The sequence below is a fragment of the Equus asinus genome, chromosome 10, assembly GCF_041296235.1.
Source record: "Equus asinus isolate D_3611 breed Donkey chromosome 10, EquAss-T2T_v2, whole genome shotgun sequence".
Classification (NCBI taxonomy): Eukaryota; Metazoa; Chordata; class Mammalia; order Perissodactyla; family Equidae; genus Equus; species Equus asinus.
In genome coordinates, this window is record NC_091799.1 from 64804782 (window position 1) to 64818608 (window position 13827).

Sequence of the window (13827 nt, forward strand, 5' to 3'; positions counted from 1 at the left end):
CACCCTTTGTGTGGTTCCAGAAAGGGCCCACCTTTACGCAAAATTTAGCAAGAAGTCACTTAGTCATTAATTGCCTGAGGTCTGGTTTTCCAGAATCAAACTGTGAAAGGAACTTTAAATTTGATGACTACTACTTAAAGTTTGCTTTGAGATAGAAATAATACACAGTGTCTGGGACTGTTGTTAGCCTAAGTGACCTGATTTCCAATTAGAATTGAAAGAGGAGGGAAAGTGAGGTTGGAGAGCATGGAGGTTGGAGAGAAGGGAAACTAAGTTTGGAGCCTCTTTATAGGCAGGAAAAGATGAGATGCATCTCAGGAATAAAATAGTAGACAAAAGATGATGGAAAGCAATCCTAAAAATTTCTGAGAAGATGACTAGTAGAAAGCTAGATCGAACTCATTTACCGTCCTTACGTATCAGGGACTCTCTTACATTGTAATTTCATCATTGTTATTTCTGTTGCTTCTTATTTCTCTCCCTGCAATTATTATCAACCTAATATTTATTTGTTCATTCATTCATTTATTCACTCACATGAGTTTCAAGGCTTGTACAGAGAACAGGGTGGGTCCAGTTTGGGAGACCGTGTCCCCAACTTGAAAGTAGGTGTATCAGGGAAAACTCTGGGCTGGCCTTAAGAGACAGGAGCTAACCACATCCCATGGGTGGGTGGAAGAAAACAAGGAGATAATTAGACAACTGTGTGAGGTCAGAAGGGAGCCCCTGGAGGTATAACTACAAGAACCTCCAGACCCTGTAGCCTTTAGGCCCCAAGACACCAAGTTAGATTCTGGGGAAAATTCTAAGCTGAGTAGGACATAGTTCTGGCCTTCTGGAACATGTAGAGTGCTCACTGCTGTCCGGAACGTCTTCTCTTCTACATGCCCAATATATCAGAATAGTCCAGCATGTACTCATTTAAAAATTTCATTTAGCAGAAGAGGTCTGTCTTCAAATAAATGTCATTTAGAAAGAAACCTACTCTATAACTCTGTGTGACACGGCAGACAGCTTTAGCTGAAGTGGTGGAGTAGGGGGAGGGGGCAGGTGGAAGCCTCTTTATCGCATGTACTTTCCAGAACAGGTCCCTCAGGAACTTCCTCACAACCAACAAAACACCAAAAAACAAGACCCTGAAACTGTCTCTAGTCTTGACTTTGTTAATAACAGACTCTGACTGCATGACCTTGGAAAAATTATTTGACCTCTTTGGGCCTCCTCAATGAAATACCCGTGTACCCTAAACTACTTTTTAAAGATAGTTTTAGTTGTGAGTGTCCTGAAAACTGCTATCACAACTTACCTGGGCAAGCAGGTTAGCTACAGAAAAGCAACTGAAAGATTATTTAGACTGTGGTGTAATTTACTCTTTGGGATATTTTTATTTTGTAAGTGCAAAGAAATGGTAATCTAATTGTGAACTTTCAAGTAACAGTGTTTGTAGGAAATTTGTTTTATTAGGAGTTTAAAAATCACCAAATGAGCTGCCAGTTAGTCTACCAGTTATATGGCATTTAATTCCCACCTACGGATCCTGAAACCTCTGGAACTTTCCTTCTGCTACATAAGTAAAATATCCATTTATAGCATATATAAACCATTTGTAGTTTATAAACAGAGTGTTCTTTCTGATTTTATAAGTAGAATGTGTATGCATAGGTATACTTTTTACCTTCAAAGGATCAAAGTTTACCTTCAAAGGAATGCCCTGATGATTCCTGAATCTAGACAGACTTTTGCAACGTTCAAAGAATGACTATCTCTTTGACCTTAAAATGTAAATCTAGTAAAAGTTTTAACCTTTTATGCCAGAATCACATCAAGGAATATTACTGCTTTCCAGTCCCTGTAACCATATCTTTATGATAAGAATGTTTGCTTGCCATCTCAAACTCCTGCCCCTCTGGTGCAAACACTTTTACTTTCTACTGAATAGAGATGTCTTCTTGTTATTTCTGAAAAACATCTAGCAGCAAAATTTTCATTGAAACATTTTTTCCTAATTCTCTCAGAAACAGTCTCTAGCCTTCTTTACCAGAGCTTATGATAAAGGAGTCCTTAGTCTAAGAACTTCAACACTCCCTGATTTTCGGTTTACCGCTTTCATGTCTGCAAAATGAATGTGTATCTAAGGACCTATATTTCCAACCCAAAGATGCATTACAATGATCATCAAATTCTCAACCCAGGAAGTAAATTAACTCCACCAGCCCTAAGTGTATATCTCTGTCCACCCCTCTCTCTCATTCCTGAGTCCTTTAACTAGACTCAATTTGCAGGAGATGACTTGACTGAAATTTATAGCTACACTGAGACATGCAGCTAAAGAAAGCTCTCAGGCCAGGCATCATCTCAGACTTCTCATGCAATAGGATCACTTAACAGAAGTGTAACTCTCTCAGTAATTACACAAGAGCAAGTTGCAACTGCGTTGTCTGCTCCCAGCATCTCTAGCTATTGCCCTTAAGAAGAATGGATGTCTTCTAGCCAGCCTGGCCATTCACACAAGACTACATCTGCATATATTTTAATTGTGTTTCTCAATTTTGGAAATTTATTATTATTTGCCCTTCTGCCCCTCCTTCAATGCCATTCCCCTGTAAGATGCGTCAGAGTTTCTGGGATCCAACATCTTCGATTTTGTAACTTACGTTCACACTTGCTTGTTTCTAAGCATAATTGCAAGTATGACAAAATGAAGGCCCAAGGAAACCTCAGCTTTTCTGCATGTGCCACTAGATGCTGACTTTTGTTGCAAAAAAATGAGAAAAATGTTTCTCTGTCCTCCTGGGGAAAGCTCCCTCCCTCTTGTCCCTGCCTCCAGTTCTTCCTCTTGCACGTAACTGTCAGAGCGGGTTTTCTTCTAAAATGCAACTCTGATCATGTCCCTCTCCGGCTGATAGCCATCAGAGTCTTCAGTGCCTTAAGGGTAAAGTTTAAACTTCTTTACCCTTCAGGTAGAAACAGTGCCCTAGGGTAAACTGACCAGGGACTTTGCCATTGGATCTACCTGCCCTCAAATTGTGGGTCAGTCCAAGTGTAATCCTTCTCATCTTTTGTTTCCTCATGGCATAATGGAGTAACAAACATTGTCAAGGGGTTATTGGAGTAATCATATGAGATACCAAATCTAAAAAGCCTGGTACAAAGCAAGTGCTCAATCAGTGTGAGTGCCCTTTCTCCCGCCTTCCCCTCGTTGTCTGGTCATACTTACCTCTTCAGGCTCCTTCCTTCCACATGCGCCCCTTCCATCCTGTGCTGCCCTGGATTCTAGCCCACAGTTTGTGGTTTCCTGATCAAGCCATGCTCTCCCATGCCTCTGTAGCTTTTGCATGTATTGTTCTGCCAGCATTGGAAGTCTTCTCCACCCTCATGTCTTACAGAAACTGGAGGGCACCTCCTTGCCCTGTAAGATAGCAATTCCTGAATTCCTCCTGAGTTGAAGCTTTCCTCCTCTACGCTTCCATAAAATCGTTCACACACCTTTCATCTTACAGTGTCATAATATTGGTTAGTCTTATCTGTCCTCCCTAATGTACCATTACCTCTGAGAGTGAAATCTGTGTCTTACTCATCTAGGAAACCCAGCCCCCCACTCATTTCCTAGCAAATATTGGTTAAATGATTGAATGAATTGCCCAGAGGGCAGAATAAATATGGTTTAGAAAAAGTGGCATAGCTGCTGATCTCTCAATGCCAAAAGGAACACATCCACTCTCTAGAAGGGCAAAAATGTTGAAGGCGAGACACTAAATAGCTTGAAAATAGTATTGAGGATTTCTTTCTGCAGGAAGCCTTAGAAAATGCAACAAGCTGAAATGGCTTCAGCTTTCCTTCAGTAAGTGGTTACTGTGGGGACGCGTGTGAGAGGAATACCAACAGCATCATGACAAACACATGCGCCAAAGGGCTCTGCTTCTGAGGCCATTCTCGAATCTGAAACTTTACCCGCTTTCAGGCACAAAATTGAAGGAACATGTGTCCCCACTGTTTGGCTTCCCTCTGCCATGGACACTGTAAACAATGAGACTCCCCAGGGACTTCTCCTTTAACCTCGTTAGGGTTGATAAGGGTGATCGTGTGCGCACAGCACAGCACCTGCCACTGGGGATAATTTAGGTCTTTCTGCTGTTAGTCAGCTATTCCCTCCAGAGTACCCTGGGTCATATGGAAAGTGTCAGAAGCATCTGCATTGTTGATTACATCCAGTAGTTTCTAAGGATTGGCATGTTTTGTTTTGAAAGTTTCTCCCTAAAATGCCCCCATTTTTATCTAACTTAATTTCATAGATATCATTTCAGTTTTTCTAATAAATACTGCTTTATCTCTTCCCATCTATATCATGAAGTTTTTCCTTGCCTTGAAAACCTCTTTCGATTTATTATTCCTGGCCCCATAAACAACTTTTTTCCCCTCATATCCAAATTCTTTCCTTCCCAATTCTTTCACAATAGCTTCCTTTCTCCTGTAAAACTGTGCACAAACTCCAGAAAACCCCTAGTTTTAGAAATCCTCATCGAAAAGGTCACATCACCAAAGCAAATGTTGAAATGCTTGCAACAAAGGATAGAGATGGAACTTTCGGCTATGGAAAATTATGAGGACCCTTTGGCATCTAGGCAAGGGTACAAGGAAGCTGGAATGTGGGCAAGAAAGAAAGTACCTCAGCTTCTCCTATGCACATAGTTAATGCATAAGTCTCTGTAGCAACTCAAAGGCAGGTGAGAGGGACCAGCTGTTCCAGTTGCCTGGGACTGAAGAGTTTCCCAGCATGTGGAACATTCAGTGCTAAAACTAGGAAAGTCCTGAGCAAATTGAGATAAGTTGATTCCGCTACCTACCCCTTGTTGCTTGTTTCTCTCTCTGTCCTTTTTGAAGTCCTCATTCCTTTGAAAACATGTTTTGATCTTCATTTCTTCCTGATTCTAACTGTATACAAATATTCGAGGATCTTGGACCAGCACATCCCTCAGGGAGAGCCCTTCTTATAGGAAATGTCATCATGTGCGAGAGCAGGAGAGCAAAGAGATGTCACTTGTGCCAACTCTAATTGCTTGCTCATGGCTGTTGCGAGTAAAGAGTTAATAGTTTCTTGCGTATCTTTCCAGATAGTATTACAAATACTATTCTACACCATGCTCTTTTTAATTCAACAATCTATCTTGAGGCTCTTTTGTATGTGTTTATATAGATAATGAGCTACAGCTCATTCTTATTACCTGACACATAGTATTCCCTATGTTATTTGCAATAATCCATTTCACTCTATTGATAGACACGTAGATCATTTCCACTTTTTTACTGCTATAAATAACATCGCTTGCTTCCTTCTACCTGAACAGTTTTGTGTTCTGTTCTGAGTATATTCATTGGATAAATGCTTAGCAGTGAAATTGCATTTAAATATTACGTAGATATTGCCAAGCTGCCTTCCAAAAAGACTACTTCAAGTGACTGTCTCATGATCAGCGTAAGAAATAGTTGTATTTCCACACTCACTGACCCTGGGATTCACAAATGAAATATTTTGCCAATCTAAGTTAATTATAAATGGAGCTGATCACCTTTTCGTATGTTTATTGGCCACTGTTTTGTTCCCTGTGAGTCATTAAATCAGTTATCCTTTTAGGGATTTGTTCTGTTTTTTATTGAAATGTTCATTTTCTGGGTATATTAAGAAAAGGAGTCTCTTTAATTTTTTACAAACTTTTTTTTTTTCTGTATTCTAATTTAACTTTGTTTAGAGTTTTTTTTTTTACTATTTAGGTTTTTAAAATGTTTTTTAGTCAGATTCATCTTTTTCATATGGTTTATAGACATTCCATATCCTTTATTCTTGCTTTCTTGGCAAGGATATGCTTGGTATCGAACCTGTCACATAGAAGATCTTCAGTAAATGTTTTCTGAAAGAATGGGTAATAAACATGTGAATAAATTAATGATATTATTTGCTTCTTCTTATTCCTCCTTATGATACGTGGAGATTCGGGAAATGAGTGCCAACACCTGTATTTCAACAGGATGCTGTAGTGTGTCATCTTAGGGAGGGGTCTTCCTCAACATGTTATCCCTGTCACCTCGCACAGTGCCCAGGATGTAGACGATATTATATGTGTTGAATGAATGAATGAACTATGAGAATAGAGATAAATAGAAGTTGGATGGGTTTTATCTTCCTGCACCCATGACAGGCATTTCTTGAAAATGAGCCCACACCAGAGAGGGCTGTGCTTACAGGCCCAGAATTTCAACTTATCTTAATATTGCTGGAGCATTACACTTATTTTCTTGGTTCCAAGTAAATAAAACAAGAGTGACAAGAATAAGAAAAAGGGTTATGACCATCAATCCAGGACCAGGGACCACATTTAATTGAATTTATAATGTCCATAAGATCTCTGCTGTGTTTGAAAGGTTAAAAATTTCCTAGAGAAAACAACTATTACTACTGCTTGCCAAAGTACTCATAAAATAGCCTGATTGCTAAGAACAGAAAACAAACCAAACCAAAATAAAGTGAACGAAATAGCAACAGAAATAAATGTGCCTTAGTGTAATTGGGTGATTACCAGATCTGCTCTCCAAAGACCACCCTCCTTCAGAGTAAGGGCATGTCCTTCAGGATAAGCGCATCCTTGTCAGGGGATGTTCAGCGAGGTGCAGTCCCTTCCATGTGTCAATTTCCTAGGTCATTTGGGGTCTTAAGAAAATCCTCTTGTTAGTGCACTGAATTGCACATGCATTATGTAACTCATTGCAACCCAATAGCTGAACCCACGGTTTCATAGCTATTAAAATATGCCACAAACCAAACCACCTGTGAGGCGCCAACTCAGCAAATGTGCCTGTGCAAAAAGCAGTCATAAAAAATACAGAAAATGAAGATGAAAGAAGCCTGAATAACCACCTAGATAGAGCTCATATAGTCAATGTCATGAGGCAGAAGAGGAAAAGTGTTCCATGTAAGTTAAAAGAAGATGGCAGCCAGGGATGCTGGAATTGAAAACCATTGTCACTATATCAGAGGGTCATTTAATGTGGAATGAATCAGAGTGACTACTGTGGGTCCCCTGTTGGAGAAACTGCAATTATGGATAATTATGTGCAAGCACTAGGAGAAATGCCAGACATTAGAATCTATGTTTAATGTGAAAATTGCATTTCGCTTTTTGTGCAACCTCAATATATAGCTTTCTGTATAAAATGTGGGCATATTTCTGAAGGAAAGAAAAATGCCAGGGTTGCATTTTAACATCCTGTTACATTTTAGTTAAACAAAAAGAAACATGACTTTTCAAAGAGAAAAATCTCTTCTCTCTCAATATCTCTATCCTTCTGTCTCTCTCTCTCCTTCTCTCTCTCTCTCTGGTAGGAAAGCATTAAGTGATCCCAAACATGTTGTCTTAGGTTATAATTGAAATTAGACTCTATGGAAGGAAAGAAATGATGGATCGTCCTCAAAGGCCCCTTGATCTACTGATTTGATCAGTTTTTCATTGTTAATAAGGTGGTAGTGTGGCCTTAAGAGCTTCCCCTATTGAGGGAATCCAAGAAATTATCGATAATTAGAAGTGGTGTGGAATATTATCTATTTATTGTCTCTCATTCTTGTACCCTAGTTGCCTCATTCTTTCCTAAATTTTACAGTCTTAGCCCAAATTTCCTTAGAGATAGCTTACGTGCTAAAGTTTTATGGAGGAGGAGTCATGCGATCTCAAGGAAGCAAGAGTGGAGTGGGGTGAAAGGAAGAGCAGTAGGGGAGAAGAGAAAGTAAATACAAGGTAATCCATTACCAAGCTGGTCATATCTTTCTAAGAAACACAGCTAGTTGCTAAGTTACAAAAGATATTGCCTGTGAGGTTGTATAGAACCACTGTGTCTTGGAACATTCCACTTAGGAGAGAAGGGGTGAGCAATTTTTCTGCCCACACATCTTTTGTCTCTCATTGATCAGTTTGCTCTACAGAACCTCAACTCTCTTGACCCTCCCAGAAGTCCCTGGGGAAGCCAGAGGCCCCATGTATCTTACATGTAGCCAGGTGGTTCCTGTCCAGGCCAGGCCAAGCCCTCTAGGGTGTAGAGGCGATGAGACAATTTCAGTGATGGCCAAGAGTTTACTGGAGCTCCTTTGGCCAGGAAGCTGGCAAAGTAACTCATGCCCAAGGGGTAGGTTGGGCAGAGCTGACCTGGGAAGGCCAGTAGCAGGGCCCAGTGCACTTGCCTACAGTTTACTGGCAGAATTAGAATGGTTCAGACCAGAGATTTATTAACTAAAGCTTCTCTATGTCCTGGTATGGTGCACTCTAGTTTAGTGCTATCTCCTGTTGCTTGAGTGCCTCATTTTACTGACTTGTTGTGGTAAATGCTTCAAATAAATTATCTTGCTGAATCGTCAGAAGTCTGTAGATTCCATTTTACAGAGAAGAAAACTGACACATAAAAAGATTAAGTAACTTGCCAGTGTTCACATTGCAAGGAAGTGGCAGAGCTGAAATTTGAACCCAGGTCTTTGTACTTCTAAGGCCATTGATCTCCCACGCCACAGAATCAGCATCCATTTTACTATTCCTGCCAGAAAAGTACGGATTCTAGCTATGAGTAGCAGCGAGATTCTAGCTATGAGTAACAGAGAGGAGGGGAGGTCTCCTTTTCTGCTTCATGCTTACAGCAAAATATCTATCTTTCTTGTGTGTGTTTCATGCACATAATAAGATTTTCAGAGAGACAGAAAGAGAGAGAGAGTGTGTGTGTGTGAGAGAGAGAGGGAGATAAGTTTTTGAGGGGAGTTTTCAAATAATAATAATAATAATTTCAAATAATAATAATCCTCCAAATAATAAGAGAATGGAAAAACAGTGGATGAGCAGAATGTTTGATGCCAATGTATTCCTTCACACGCAATGATCACAATACTAATTTTAGCAAAAGGAATAAAGAAACTCCTGCTGCAATAGGAAGATCTCCCTTCACTAGAACAGTCTTGACTCACTACCTTTGGCAAATCAGACTGAGCGTGTTAAACAACATGATCATTTCTACAGCTTGTAGGTTTTGACTGATGAGGACACTTCTAATATATCATCATAAAATCACGTTAATAATACTCCGAATCAGAGCTAAAAATGAATGCCACTTCCCGCTATCAAGTGGAAATGTTAATAATGTCCACGTACGTAAATGCCATGAATCCCTATGCCTGTATATGTAATAGGAATAGCAATAGGAACTTTGCCTAAAGGGAGATGAAGCTAGTGTTGTTTTCATGTGTTTATTAATTATGCTTCCCTATATTAACTATTTAAAAAGTATACCTGAAAATGTACTGTAATGTAATGTGAAATTCGAAATGTTATTTTTCCATGGCATAAAGGCCTCCGAATAGTTTTGAAAGTCCGTATTTTCAGTTTCAACTTACATGTGTATTGAACCACGTAAAAGTCATTTCGATCAGGGCTTCCCCAATGGCAGACATAGATAATTATATTTCTAGTGAATACTAGAGTAAATAAAGAATGTGGCTTGTGTTCAGTCTCCCACTCATTTGCTCCAAGGGCTGTGGGAAATCACCGACTTGGCTTAACTATGATCCCTACCCCTTGGCATACAATTCAGAAGTCTAATGTCTGTAAAGAAAACTTAGTTTACTCTTACCTTTAAAGGCTATACCTTTAATTATTCCATTGAGCTGTGGGTAAATATATCAGACCCATTCTTATAATTTATATAATTAGAATTTTAAGATCTTGATCTACTCTTAAAGTGAAATCAACTATGTAATAAATTTGGTGGGGGGGCCTAAAGTGGGGACAAGCACTATACAGAATTGCACATTGAAAATAAAGTTAGGGAAAGGTATAGTCATGAGGAGTTTCAGAAAAGGTAAAATATAAAGATGAGGAAGTAAAAGACAGAAGAATTTTGAGTTGGAGCCGCACACAATTAGGAACTAAGACATGCATCACAAAAATCCTCAAGTCTGTGTTCCCATGGGAAAATTCTGCTAAGTCAATGGTTCCCAGACTTTGGAATTTCAAAATAAAAAAATTGAGAGATCCAGCATAAGATTACCAACTTATCAACCTTAAATTTTTGCCAAATGAAGCTATTTTCAACAGGAAAATGACCATATACTGGAATCATGATTTCATATTAGGATATTTATGTCCTACATCCTATATAACATTTAGTATCACAAAATAGAAAAGGACGTAAACAGCAGTCATCCCCAAAATGGGGCTATTGAGACCTTTCATTAGTGTGTGTGTGTGTGTGTGTGTGTGTGTGTAACTGTGTTACATTGGCCTTACTTTTTTTTATTACTTCACCGAGAGCCAGTAAGACTTTTTTGGAATGCCAAATGCCCATGGTGTTCCATTTATATCCTCATGAATGACTTTACCATGGTAGTTTGGAATGACCATGATAAAGTCATTCATAAGGATATAAAATTATTTCATGTACTCTCAAAAATAACTTCTAGTGAGAAACAGCAACTTTTGACCATGACATAACAACCAACTTTATATCACCAGTGTTCATTGACCAACTACTTGTGTACGAGACACTATAAAAGGAGGTAGGGATACATAGGTGAACTATGTGGTCACAATTCCTACCTCGCAATCTAGTAGGGGAAAGAAAAATTAAACAAAATACATGATTGAAATACCTTAAGTACCATGAAGGGAAAATACAGGTTGCTGTGAGAGCATATAATCAAATCAGCATTAAGCTGTCCCTGAAAGGACTGCTTCTGTGCCTTTTCTGTTTTTAAGATGACTTTTGTATATTTTTAAAAGGCACAATCTCTCAGCAGATAGATTACCAAAGAGCCATCCCCTTGGCTGGATGAATTAGAAAACGGCGCCCGTTCCTCAGCCTTGTACAGGTCTGCCCACTCGAGCCAAGGCGAGGTGAATGGAGCACCACTAATGAAGGGCTGTGGGGAAGGGAAAGACATGATCAAATTTGCATTTTAATGTTACTTATTAGTTTGGAGTAGTTAGCTATGACTAAGCCCTTTCTTTCCATTTGCTTAGTGAAGCGGGAGGAGTATCAAATACTCTAAGGTGACTAAGATATTGATTGGGTACAAAACTTTGGTTAGGTAGCTAAGACCTGATGATTCCATTAGAAAGGGGAGCTTTTTTTTTTCCCTGGAGCCCCAGGTAGAATTGATTGGTTCAGGGTTAAATCACCAAGATGGACACCCTCACACCCTCTTCTGAATCACACACGTCGTTTGACATCTGTGTTTCCTTGATTCATATCCAACCTGGCACTTACCACAGCACTCTGGTTTTGCTTATGAAATTTCAGTAAGCCACCTTAAACAGGCGTGGCTGTGATTTGTTTCTGAGTTAAATGCTGTTATTATTTTATATGAAGTTATTGATTTCTGCAGATGGGAAAGCATTTATGTTGTGATAAATTTTGTTATTAATGAACTCCCTTTTGCAGTAACCTGGTATACAGTGAAAATGTGCTTTATGGGACACTGTGGCTTATTTTACAAACGGACAGCTACACTCTCCAAACACCTTGTGCCCTTGATCTGAGTCTGCCTTTAAGTTTAAGAAATTAGTACATCTTCTGACCTCAGTGTACAGAAAGCTACTTATCGCCTAGATGAGTATCAGCAGTGTGTCTCAGGGAGAGGAGAACCAGACACTAGCTCAGTCCATAATCGCTTACCCCTAAAGTAGCTCTCACAGACCAGTTTCAAAATAATCCTTGAAGAATTTTTAAGGGCACAATTAGGTTTTGTAGCTACTTGACATCCAGTTGCAATCAAACACTCAGGGCAAAATGCATTCCACTAACATTTTATAGAAATTTATCATGCAGGCCTAGGCTGATACTTACTAGAAAAATTCTTTAAAGAAATATTGCCCTTCCAGTTTTAGTGGCACTCCTCAGATCTAACTCTGGTTACAAGGGGAAAATACCATCTATCCTTTGTCTGTCCTACTTTATTAGTCCTTACCAATTTTATGGTTCTCCCCATTTATTTTTTTGTCATTGTCAGTATCATTATCCTTTACTGAGTTTCTCCTGTGTGCCCTGAGGCATTGTGATAGGAGCTTAGTAAGCACCATCTCCAACTCTTTTAGTAACCTTACAGGGTAGAGATTATTATTCCTGTTTTACGGATAAGGAAACTGAGACTCAGAGAAGTTAAGAAATGCCCTAAAATTATATAGTAGCAAGTGGGAAAGCCAGGTTTCTAACTCAGGTCTGTCTGACTCTGAAGCCAGCATCTTTCCAACTAGGTCCTATCTCTTCTCCTCCATTCTGGACCAAAATGTGATACATATCCATCAAAAAGAGATTGCCACAAGGTGACTTAGAAAAGCAGTCACAGTCCTCTGAGGAGAAGGCAAAACTAATGTGGGGAGTGGGGTGGGAGTAGAAGGTAACTATAAAGATCATATGTAGAAGTGAGCAAGTATTAAGCTGATGGCTTCAATTAGGAAGCAAATGAATTACATTAGCATTATGACATTACATACATTAACATATGTAATTTATGTATTAATACTAGGGTATTGCAACATTGGATGCCCTAGGAAGCTAGGTAGTAAATAAGGGAGAATGATGACTGGGTGCAAGGGGCTCACATCTTTGGAAACTGAGTAGATCTTTGCTCCTTGTTCCCAGACTCCATCATTACTTTTTAAAAAAACACCTGAATTTCATGCATGCCAACATATATTCTTTTGTTCCATTCTGTTTAATAATTTTTTCACTAGTTGTGGAACTCACTGAAAACAAAAAAGAAATTTATTAGAACTCTATTCATCTGAAAATTCACTTTAACCAAGAAATTCAGAATTACTATTCATGTTTGCATGAAAAGTGGAAACTTCCTGGGAAGAGAGAGGACCTAGGCAAATGGGTTTGAGGTTTCAATAGTCAGGAGCAATATGTTGCATTGGAAATAGCATACCACTTAGAGTGAGATAGCTTGAGTTGGTCAGTCCTGCCACTTAATAGTTGTGTGGCCTTGAGTAAATCACAAAACCACCTGTGGACCTCAGTTTCCTCACGTGGAGTTGGACGGGTTAAACCAGATGTAAGCTGGTGTCCCGTTAATGTTATGAGTCTAAATAGTTCCTGATGGAATTAATGATTGTACATTTCATGGGTTGTTAAATGGCTTCTTTCAGTATGTTTGCTCCTAATAAGTTTACTATGGGTGGCTCAGTAATCTTCAAGAGGATCCATCACTATTTGGTTAGTAGATACCAAGATCATTTTGATTTGTCTGTGTCAAAGATCGGGCAGATAAAACCTGCCTAGATATATACCATTCTGTCATCATGTTAAATGACCTTGACTTCTTAAACATCTAGATTTGAACTATAGACATTTCTGAAATGTTTTGGGAGTAGATTTGGACCATAGTAAACTCTACTGCAAATTAAAGTTTTATCATTATCATAACCCCTGCCCCCAAACTGCTAGGTGGGAGGTGAATGGTAGATTTTAGTATCTAGAGGCTATCTTGGAACTCCAGGTTTTGAGATCAGGCCTCTTAAAAAGTTATAACTTAGAGGAACATGTTAAATTCTCAATGATACTGTTTTCATGTTCAGCTATTATTATTATTACTATTATTATTCAGCTGTGATTATTTCCCCTCTCCTCCCAACCTCCTAATTGTTTTCTTTATTAAAAAAAGAGGAGGGGATGCTTGCTGCCATCTGGAGACTGTGAGTATGCTTGGTTCTTAGACCTGGGCTCTGGTTCTGGCCCAGGGAGTAAGCCAGGTACACATATAGGAGTGAGTCTGGGCCACTGTATAGGGAAAATCACCTTAAA

The 13827-nt window shown here is 39.2% G+C and overlaps 1 protein-coding gene across 10 annotated transcripts in view; it reads left to right on the forward strand.

Annotated features, from left to right (window-relative positions):
• PDE4D (phosphodiesterase 4D) overlaps positions 1-13827 on the forward strand; it is a 1407338-nt gene that overhangs the window by 1262266 nt on the left and 131245 nt on the right. The window lies entirely within an intron of this gene.